The sequence below is a fragment of the Metopolophium dirhodum genome, chromosome 4 (genome assembly GCF_019925205.1).
Source record: "Metopolophium dirhodum isolate CAU chromosome 4, ASM1992520v1, whole genome shotgun sequence".
NCBI classification, from domain to species: Eukaryota; Metazoa; Arthropoda; class Insecta; order Hemiptera; family Aphididae; genus Metopolophium; species Metopolophium dirhodum.
The window spans coordinates 31,081,386-31,093,528 of record NC_083563.1 but is presented as its reverse complement, the minus strand read 5'-3'; the positions used below and the strand labels follow the sequence as shown (position 1 = coordinate 31,093,528).

Sequence of the window (12,143 nt, the reverse complement as noted above, 5' to 3'; positions counted from 1 at the left end):
TGAAAGAAGACCTTGGAGTAGCAAGATTCTGGTCAAGAATAATCTAAAACTAAAACTAAAACTAAAACAAACCTACCAACCTTGACAACTATGTTACCATAAAGTTATAATTCTATTTTTATTCAACCAATTAATGTATTTTATTTTATTATATTTTATTTACTTATATCCATATAGACTCTGACCTGTATATATCTATTTTATTTTATATATTGTCGACTAATGGTTTATTACCATTTGTTCGTATTCATCTAATTGTGGTTGTATGACACGAAAAAAAAAAATAACGATAACATTTTAATGACAGCGTAAGGGGACGGCCTATACTGGCTATAATATGATATTATATACTAAGATGTGGACTGTACACTTACGCTGCCAATTTATTTTTGTTTGATAATAATATAGGCATTGTGCAATAACCTTGTATATGTTATGGTGCTGTTATTGCAGGAAAAAAAATTAAATGGTTTTAAGAGAGTGTGCAGACTGGTGAGTGTAATCATTGAGATGTTTCGCAATTCTAATAAAATCAACTGCTATAAGTACCAATATTTTTTGGTTCATATGATATTTTTGCATTTTATAATAATTGTACTAGCTGATCCCGTGCACTTCGTTGCTTGTTAAATGTACCAACTCTACTATATGACTCAAACTTTGTTCAATTTGTTATTTAATATTCGTTGTATTGTATTCAAAACTTATCAAAACTTATCCGTTACCCGGAATAAAAATTCTGATTTGCAGCAGTATATTATTAGGTAGGCAATCTACCTGCGATAGATCGCGGACCCTGTGCTGTTTGAACGTAAAAGTATAATTTAACTCTAGAGTATCAAAGTTCTACCAAGTTTGTCGTTTTTACTTAATTCCACCTACAGTGGATTAATATAATCAATTAATACAAAATCCTAACTCAATTGTACTAAAATCCGATGAATAAAAATTTAACCCTTTTTAAATTAGCTTATTAATATAAATATATTGACAAAAAATAATAATACAAATCAACAAACGTGCCCAATTAACCAATAGCAACCAATATATTATTATAATACACTATTCTTATTTTATTCTTCAACAATAAACTAATTTTTTTTACTATTTAGTTTATTTTTTCTTTGACAGGTGGATTTAGACAAATGCTATTACGATAGAAACCTTCTCTGTGATAACTCTTTCGTTTAAAAAAAAAACCAAGAAGATCTGATAAGTCCAAAATTTACCCTGTACAAAGATTTTCATTTTACATTTATATAGTTAGAATGAATAATATCATGTTATTAATATATACTGTTATTTGTGTGTAAGTTCTGCAGGTACGAAAGGCATAAAATAGGTGTGGTAATAGGTTGACATAAAAAAAATTGGGAATTGAAAAATAAATCTTGATTTAATATTACGCAGTAAATATACAGTAACTGATAAGAATTTAATTTTATGAAAACCATGTTATTGTTATTTTTAAACATAATTATTTGGTTATTTTTTTTAAATTTTATAGGAATAAATTTAATGTTTTTCAACGTTTTATTGGAAACGTTATTTTTTTTTTTAAAACTCAACAGTAAATTTACACCAATCAAGTGGGCTTTTTGGCGATCCATCTAAAACAAAAAAAAAAACTTAAATATTTGTAAATTTGCGTTGTTTTCTTCAATTATCTAATTTGATTTACTGATTAGATTCATAAAAAAATGTTAAGAGGTATACTAGGTATGAACACTGATATAATATAACATATATATAAGAAAAAACTAGATGTCATTGAAATGTGGTGTTGGAGGCGGATGAACAGGAGAAGCTAGATTGAGAGGAAAACAACTAACGAATAGTTACTTGACATTTTTAAAGAAAATCGAATACACGTGGATGTGATTAAAGCATAAAGTTAGAAAATTGGTGGACATGCGTGTTAAGACACTCAGATTGCTGCATAATATAATATTATAGAAGGCATGATTGAGAGAAGGGAACTGGAGGGCGTCCTCCTTAAAAAAAATTTAGTTTAAGTTTAAGTTCTATACAGATTATAATCATATTTTTAATTTATATTTTTAATTTAAATCTTATGCTATACTTTGTATAATAAAATCATAAAATGTAGGTTTACTAATTTCAACATTTGATCTACTTCTTCCACTTTTATTTGGTCATTGTACATAATTTCTGGAGAATATAGGCAATGAAAACTTTTTCTACAATGACCACTGAAATTGAGCATTGTGCGCAATTCCCAATTTCCTACTTTTCCCTCAACATATATAACGAGTTACATAAAAAATTATAACAATAACTAACTTGCAGGAATATTGTAATCATTATGTTCAGCGTGACTAAATGTATCTGAAACATAGAAGAATATAATTAACGGTAATAATAACTGCGTAGGTTTAAACTGTGTGGCCAAAATATTATAATACAATATTTAAGATGCAAATCATATTTAATAGTCTCAGATCTCTGATTATAACATTTATTAAAACTATGAATAAAACGCATAATTTCCCTATTTAAAATAACATTTTATATAAAATACAACGTTTCGACAAAGATAAAAATGAATAATAAATAAACATAAATGTGAAATCAACTCACTAATAACAATAATTTATTAATATTTTAATAACAATTTGATAGATATAAACATTATATAGGTCGTTTTACAATACAAGATCCAGGATCTCCATCCACTTCACCACTTATTTTATGGCCAGTGGATATCTTTCATGGTACTTTAAATACACGAATTGGAAACTTAATAGTGGTGTGTCTAGAAGTCCCGAAGTTCGTGACCTAAAGTCACATGTTTCAAAATCACGTAGCTTCTATTTGAACATTACATAATGTCCATTTCTTCCGTGGCTTGTCCTGATAAGATTAATGTAACTTGGCTACACTGTCCGACTGATTTGTTCATAGGTTATGTCAGTATATTGATAATAGGTACGCGTTATTTTATATTATATCGTCTTTTGTAAAAGGTTATTAAAGCACTCATTTCCAACGATTTCCATGTGTGTGTTAATTTATTAATTTATTAATTTATTTATTCGTTACACCGACGAATATTCTACATTGGTGACGAAGACAAAATGGTGTACTTTTATTTTCTTGCGTAAGGTAAAGTACGATAATATTGGACATCAAAGTAATAGCTCCAGACAAATTCCACGTGTTTGGTAGTATTGGTACGGTTTCAGAATTTGAGGTGACGGACGACCGGAAATTGTACCAGAAAAGGCTGGAACATTATTTCCTAGTCAATGGCATCGAAGAAGGAAGGAAGGTTCCGATATTGCTGTCAGTGGTTGGCTTAAATACTTACAAGATAGTAAAGGATTTGAGTGTTCCGATTTTGCCTAAAGACAGACCGTATACAGAAATTTGTGAATTATTAGATGGTCATTTTTCTCCAGCAGTTCCGGTATTTCGGGACATATCGAATTTTATGATCTTCAACAAAATGAAAGTGAAACTTGTGGAAGTAGGTATGCTAAATTCAAAAATGTAGCCATCGAGTGCAAATTTATTACAAAATTAAATGGTGTACTGAAGGATAAGTTAGTGTCCAGACTAAGAGCAGGTAAAGTGTTGGACCGGCCCTGTGAAGAGGATCCTGAAACTAAAACATTGAAAACTATAGTAGAGCTAGCGCTGAAGTATGAATCAACAATTAAAAGTTCAATCAGCGATGTAAATGTATTAAATACTTGCAAGGGCAAGAATTACAAAAGCTGAGGACAGGAGGCACCTTAGTACTATAAGAATACGGGCAAGGAAACCTACTTGTGTGAAACTTAAAGATGATGGAGCAATAAATTAACCAGTTGGTGAAGTGGAGATGTTTGTTGATTATAAGTTAGGTTATATAGGTTATACACATATTTACAGTTTTGAAAAAATTAATTTAAAAGTTAAACCAGATTCAAGTCCAGTATTTATCAAACCTAGAACGATTTCTTTTGCGTTTAAAGTTAAGGTAGAAAATGAGTTAAGTAGATTAGAGAAAGAAGGTGTTATTACCTTAGTGGATAATAATGGAGAGATAAGAATTTGTGATGATTATAAAACTACAGTGAATAAGTTTTTAGAGGATGTTAAACACCCTTTGCCCAGAGTGGAAGAATTGTATGGAGCACTACATGTGGGAAAAACCTTCTCAAAAATTGATTTCCGTAATGCATAATATAATAAATTAGTGTTGGGTGAAGAGGCAAGAAAACTTCTAGCTTGGAGCACACATAAAGGGATTTATTTGGTAAATAGATTATCGTATGGAACCAAACTAAGGCTCTACATATAATGGGTATGCTACGCCACCATTTTGTGACCCATTTATCAATGATAAAATGTTAAAATAAAGGGGGAGAAATTCATATTCACATAACATTATAGTCGCAAAATGGCGGCGTCGCATACCTTTAACTATAGTGCCCTAACCAAACCAGCCTGTGCAATTTTCCAGAAAGTAGTTAAAAAAGTTTTGCTTGGTTTAAAGAACACAATAAATATTTTAGATGATGTGATGGTAACTGGTTCTACGTATGAGGAACATATTAATAATTTAAAAGGAGTTTTTAGTAGACTAAAAGAAGCAGGTTTCTGGGTTAATTTAAGTAAATGCAGTTTTTTTCAAGAAGGGATTCATTACTTAGGTTATGTAATTTGTGCTAAAGGTCTTGAGAAGGATTGCTCTAAGATGGAGGCAATTAGGTTGGCCCCTAGACCACAAAATTTGCATGAAGTAAGAGCGTTTGCAGGTATGATAAATTACTATGGTAAATTTATTAAAAACTTGTCAGGTTTAATAGAACCCATTTATCAATTATTAAAGAAAGGACAATAATATGTTTGGTCTGATAAATGTGAGGAAGCTTTTTGTAAAGTAAAAGAATTAATGTGTTCAGATGACATTTTGGTGCATTATGTCTCTTCTATGGAATTGGTGTTGAGTTGTGACGCATCTCAAAAAGGTATAGTAATGGATGCAGTGTTATCTTGTGTTTAACCTGGTGGAATAGAGAGACCTGTGATTTATATCAAGAGTTTTAAGTGAAACTGAACAAAAGTACTCAGTTTTTATTAAGGAGGCATTGGCAAATTTTAGGCGGTCCGAAAGTTGAACAGTATTTGCTAAGAAGAAAGTTTTTATTGAGGACAGATCATAAACCGTTGTTGTCAATTTTTGGAGAGAAAAAAGGTGTATACCAGCTGCCATAACAGGTATCTGTTATGGCAGCTGGTAAGTTACAACGTTGAGCTATGTTTCTGTCCAGTTTTGATTATAGTATTGTTTATGTTAAGTGAAGCGAGAATTGTGTGGCTGGCGGATTGTCTAGACTTCCTTTAGATGTGATAGAAGAGGACCTCGGTGAAGAATATTTAAATATTTTGTTAATAAAAAAGATGAGTTGTACGCTGAAGAAGGAATTATTATGTGGGGTTATAGAGTTATTATACCAAAAGTTTTACAGGAAGGACCAGTGACGGCTCGTGGTTTGGACGACGGGACGATCGCACCCCCTACTAAAATTAATTAAATGAAGACATTTAATTGAATAATATTCTTAATTTTACATTTTTAAAAAATATTGCAAATTTTTAAATATTAAAATAGTTATAAATTACCTACTAGTTACTACTTTACATTTGTCTATTACATTAATTGTCGTGTGCGAACTGGTTATTTATCTCAGATACCAGGAGCATATGGGTACGCCGTACGCATGTACACACGAGAAGTGTTTGGACGACCGGTAGCGTCGTCCGAACAATATTCGTATTACGCATGGATAAGCTATTCGCTGCAATCGTGTGCGTGCGGGTACGTTTATTGTTGCTGCAATGTTATATACGGGTTTGGACGACCGGCAGCGTCGTCCATACAGTAAAATATTTATATATTACTATATTGGGTAATTTATTTTTAAAATTAACAGCGTTGTCGGTTACAAATCGCTATTATTATTATTTTAATTTCCATTTTCTACTGCGACCCTATAAAAAAAAGTAAGACGCATGGTAAGATGTATATTTTCGTATATTAAATATACATAGGTATAGCAAATTATTTAAATTTTAAATAATTTGTTATACCTATGGCTACCGCTATTATATTTAAAGTCACACCCCAACCACCAGCACCCACCAGCCTCCACTGGAAAGTACTACTTAATGAGTGGCATGTTGCACACATGGCTACTGCGAAATTAAAGAATCTGGCTCATTTTTGGTGGCCAAATTTGGATAAGGACATTGAACGGTTTGTGAGTAGTTGTACTCTTTGTGTGGAAGCAAGACCAGATCCACCGCTAGTCAAGTTGATCAAGCGGCCAGATAGTGTGGGTGTTTTCAACAGGGTGCATATTGATTTCTTAGGTCCAGTCCCTGGAAAAATGTTTTTTATTTTAACGGATGCTTTTTCTAAGTGGCCTGAAATTTGTGAAATGCCTAGGACAGATACTAAATTCTTGATCATTGTATAAGAAAAACGATTCTGAGCGAAAACGGTCAGTTAGCCTATGATATATCCAAGTATATTTGATGATATTATTGTGAATAAAGTAATTTATATACAACCTATTTACGTGGAACCTTGTTTTAAATTTTCAATCTTTAGCTATAAAAGTTGAACAATTTATACATTTTTAACTACAAAATAATTAATAAATTATAAATTTGAATATTAAACTTTAAATTTGATAAATTTTCTTAAAATTTGAACTTTAAATTCTTATAAAAAAAAATTGTGCAAATGTATTTTTAATATTTTTTAACTGCTTTTGTAACAATATATCAGGAGCCTTGCATTAAATTTTCATGCTTTTTTACACAACAAATACAATTTTATTGATATTTATAGAAAAAAAAAGTCCGTAGACAGCTCAAAAAGAGTCAAATTATTTTCAAAATTTTATCGTGTATAGAAAATGCTAAAAAAACATCCAGTGAAATTGTCAAGTATCTACAGTCATAAGTTTTTTTATTAAAATAAAATTAGAAAACCGTTACATGAGAAAACAAGTGAATATCAAATGTTGTAAAAATATGAATTTCAAACGCTCATAAAAGTTTAATTTGACTTTCTTGTAGACTTTTTTTTTTTTGATAAAGGTAGACACACTTATAGATAATCTTGTATTACATTTTCAAATCTTAAATTTAAAAAAGAAAATTTTTATGGATACTCAACTCAAAATAATTTGCTAATTTTCGTGATTTTTTTGTATTTTGTCAAGATTTGAACTTTAAATGCTTATAAATAAAAACTGTGACTAAGATTAAAATAAAACCTTGACATTCATAGAAAAAAAGACTAATAAAATTGGAAACCAGAAAATGTTTCTAAACAGTTCAAAACAAATAAAAATATTTTGAAAATTTTATCGTATATAGAAAATGCAAATATAAACAACCAGTGAAAAATTCACAAGCAACCATTTATAAACGAAAATTTCCAAAAAAAAGAACAATGCGAAAAATATGTGCACACATTCACAGGCCGTGGTTCAAACTCGAGACCCCTGTTTAAATCCCTTGTTTGAATAAGAGGTCTAATCTCCCCGGGCATACCTCTTATTTACCTCTTTTCTCGAAAAAATGTAGCCTATATTCTTTACCGTGGTCTAATCTATCTCTGTACCTACCAAATTGTATCACAATCGGATGAACGGTTTAGAATTACATAAAGGACGAAAGTGCAAACATTTTTTGTCTTTTATATATTTAGATTACTGTAGATATTGTTTACATACGTCATACAATTCAAATATATTTAGTCATTAAAATATAAAAAAAAAACTAATATATAATTACAATTACGTCTTATATCTATACATCTATATCTATATATATTATTAGTATATAATTATTAATACAGGGTGATTCACCAAGCCTTTTCACCCTCATTTTATCCAATAATACAATTATTCAAAATCTGGTTTTTTGAATTTTTAAATATACGTAAATACTATATTTTAAAACTCTTGGTATTTTTTTTACTACTTATAGAATAACACAATGACCGTACGGTATCTGACTTCAACACCATCAACTCTAGATTAATGATAATACGTTTGGGTGTTATAGGAGCTATAGCGATTTAAAAATTCCAGTAATTAATATAAATTTATCAACAATTATTATAATTTGTGAAAATAATAATACTATATAATTAAAAAAAAATTCAATATTACATTGCATCTATTTTATATTTTTGTAAAATCATTTTTAAGGACAATTATTCTTATCATAAACATTTTAATAACTGAGAAACAATTCGTTTGAAATTTGAACTAGGAACATCAACATTTAAAAAAAAAATATCCACTAGGTAATTAATTTATATTAAAAAAGGAGCGTTCTTATTTGAAAAACAAAAGTTTGTATCATCACATGACACTTTTTAAGTAGGTAGTACAAAAATAACGATAATTTTAAAATGTGGTATATTGTAAGTATATTTAAAAATCCCAAAAGTGACGAATCATCCTGTACATGTGGAAATGATTGTTCATTTGTTAGGTATTACTCAATGAAGTATAAAAGTAAAATCACTAAAGCAATCGAAGCCATATTCATCGGATAGGTTCAGTTGGGCCTCTTATTTGGTTTTGTGTTGCCATCACTTGGCTCACTGAAGAATTTTGTTGGCTTACTAAAATCTAATATTTGTTATGACGTATATGTAGGCCGAGTTAATTCGTAAATCTCAACAATCGACATCTAAATTTAATAACTGGTTGCAGTCGGCGTCTAATTTGACTGCAGCTAGTTTTGTTGTATCTCACGAAATCATGAAATCTGGATAACCGTTCACTGATGGAGAATATATTAAAAAATGTTTTATTGGTATGTCAGAACATCTCTTTTCTGAATTTAAAAATAAAACAGAAATAATCAATAAAATAAAGGATATTCCGCTGTCGGAAACTACTGTTCGTGATAGAGCTGTTAGAATGGCTGAAAATGTCACAGAACAACAGTTTTCCGATCTGAAGTCATCACCTGTATTTTCCTTAGCTTGTGATGAATCATGTGACGTTAAAAACATCGCTCAACTCACTTTAATGGGACGGTATGTTTCGTCTACGGGTGTTCATGAAGAATTACTGGGTTTACTACCGCTCAAAGGACAAACTCGTGGAGAGGACATTTGCGCTGCAATTACAGAATTTTGTAAAGAGAAAGAAATCAATTTAGATAAGCTGATATCTCTTTGCACTGATGGATTACCAAATATGATTGGTAAATATAAAAGATTTGTTACTCTTTTTGGCCAAAATGTGAAACATGAACTACTTTCTTTTCAATGTATTGTTCATCAAGAAGCTTTATGTGCTCAAACATTTCCAGTTGAAATTAACCAAGTCATTGCACTAGAAGTGAAAATTATTAACAAAATCATAGCTTCAGCTCTGAACCATAGACAGTTTCGTGCATTACTTGATGAAGTTAATGCCCGATACAAGGTTCTTCTAATGTTCAATAATGTACGTTGGTTATCGAGAGGGGCTGTTTTGAAGCGCTTTACAGATTGTTTCGAACCCATAAAAGATTTTTTAACGAATAAAGGCATCAACTACCCCGAATTGTGCGATGATATGTGGCTACAAAAATTGTATTTGGCTGTAGATTTGACTTCATCTCTAAATCACTTAAATAAAAAGCTTCAAGGTAAGGAAAATACAGCACATACACTACTGGAAACTGTTCTTTCTTTCGAACAACAACTTCAGCTTTTTTCAGAAGATATTGACAGCGGAAATCTTGATCATTTTGAATCTTTGAAAGAGTACACGGAAACCTCAGGTTGTATTATTGATTTGGAGTATTTTAAATCAGCCATTCAATCCATGAAAAATTCGTTTAGAAGACGTTTTGAAGATTTTCGAAAATATAAATCTACGTTGAAGTTCTTGACATCACCACTCATAGTGGAGACTTGACAAATTAATTTTCCATCGTTTCCATCTTTCGCCAAAAGACTATTTTCATTGCAATTAATATAATTAAAAACCAAAGATCTTTGGTCTACAAAATTTGAGAATTTGAAAACGGATATTATTGAAAATCTGGAAAGGGAAAAAGGATTTTTAGCTGCGAACCATAAATGGACGGAACTCGCTAAATGTCAAAAAGAAAAGCAAGTTATATTTGATATATGGAACAGTCTTCCCGAAAGTTTCAGCCAATTAAAAATGGGTGCTTTCCGAATTTTGGCCATTTTTGGATCTACTTACATTTGTGAGCAAACATTTTCAAATATGAACTTTATTAAGAATAAATTAAGAAACTGAATGAAATCAGCCTTGATGCTTGTTTGAAGTTGAAAACTACAGATTACTCTCCAGAGTTGAATAAGCTGTCTGGAGAAATTCAGTGTCAAAATCCTTCAACAGTAACTTTAAATTTTAAAAATGTGTCACAATTTTTACTATACTTTTATAATTATTAATTCTTATTGAATATTTCAATACGTACTATTCATAGTTATAATAAAATCCAAATGCGCAGAGTAATCTATGACAAATTCTAAAAAAAAATCAAACATGTTCATAATATAATATCGACATATTTTAGTAGTGCCTTTATATAAATACTATAAACGTACTAGACAAAACCTGTCCACCTGCTTAAAAAAGAAAAAAACAAATTTATAAATTATATATAAATACCAAGAAACATATGAATTTTATTTGTTGTGTTGAACATTTTATGAAGACCACATTAACAATATTAAATACATTAAAGATTAATACTTATTGAAAATTAAAAATGTACCACGTATTTAGATTGAAGGTGGCATTGTCCAAATGTAGACACCTTTGTCATTTGGACAATGGTAACATTTTTAAGAATTGCTAGCTTAAAGTAATAAGCAAAATATAGGAATATATAACTTATTTTTTCGCTAATATCGGTCCATAATACGTACCAACGATATTTTTTACTTAACGACTTGCATAAATAATACGATATCAGTTTAACATATTTGTACCTTTAAGCTATGAATAAAGCGTAGAATATTAATTGAAACGTTTGTAATAAAAATGTCATCGTAATTGTAATCGTTAATTAATCATTTTACAATACGTTTCATAAATCTCATATTGTATTTTATCCAACGACTGTGGTAATAAACTCAATCATGAACCGGAAGTATTTTCTTGGTGCTAACTTTTTTCATAGCCCATCGTATTTTGTTCATCGGACATAATATTAAAAGTTTTTACAAAGCTACTTTTTAATAGGTATTTAGACTATTAATCAAATTAAATTTAAGTTTTATATAATGCACATTTATTTAGAAAATCCCCGTTCATCCTTTATTGCAATTAATGATAGACACTTACTTGAAATTTTTGTTTCTACAAGATCCAAATGAAATATTTTATTAATAACATAACAATATTAATATGATCATGTAGACGGTACTCGTGACATCTTTTTTTGGTATCAAAATACAGTGTACCTATGTATGTACAATATTTTCTACTCCGTATAGAGTATAATATATTATAATATCATAATATAGTCTTTACTCATTCCTGCAATTTGACTTGTCATTATAATTTTTATGTTTGGGGATTTCCAGACACACGGGTAGGACAATATATTTTAATTGTTCCGTTACGTTAAACATTTTACTGAATAACTTACTTATTGATGGTAATACATAAATGTAATTATCCGTAAAATGCTCATCTGAAATTTAAATCAAATTTAAAATACCGCCATACAGATGATAGCTAAACATTCAATTCATCGCTTTTCTAGAGAATTACAAACGATTTGAGTAACATATACCTACCGGTATTTAAATACATACTATTAAAATAATATTTTGTAATATTAAGGTACCTCCTAATCATTTTAAATATAATTCGTTGGCGCATCGAATACTGCTGATTTCATCCAATTTATTTTTCTTGTTATTCTTTACCAGTTAATATAACATTTACACTGTAATTTTTAATTTCTATAAAATAAAAGTTTACTATCAATGAAAACATCGTTGTCAATTTGCAATAATATAAAATGTGTAGATTACCCTATATATTTGGTACAACTAAAAAATATTTTTGAGAATTTAGTGTTGAAATACTTCTTAAATGCATTTTTTACAAAACTAACTA

The 12,143-nt window shown here is 29.7% G+C and overlaps 1 long non-coding RNA gene across 1 annotated transcript; it reads right to left on the bottom strand.

Annotated features, from left to right (window-relative positions):
* Window positions 1-1,431: 1,431 nt before the first annotated feature.
* LOC132943961 (uncharacterized) lies at window positions 1,432-10,645 on the bottom strand. The gene is made up of 4 exons (XR_009664398.1): window positions 10,619-10,645; window positions 10,489-10,539; window positions 2,305-2,349; window positions 1,432-1,610 (listed from the first exon to the last, which is right to left on the bottom strand). It is a non-coding gene; the product is annotated as an uncharacterized LOC132943961 (long non-coding RNA).
* Window positions 10,646-12,143: the final 1,498 nt, after the last annotated feature.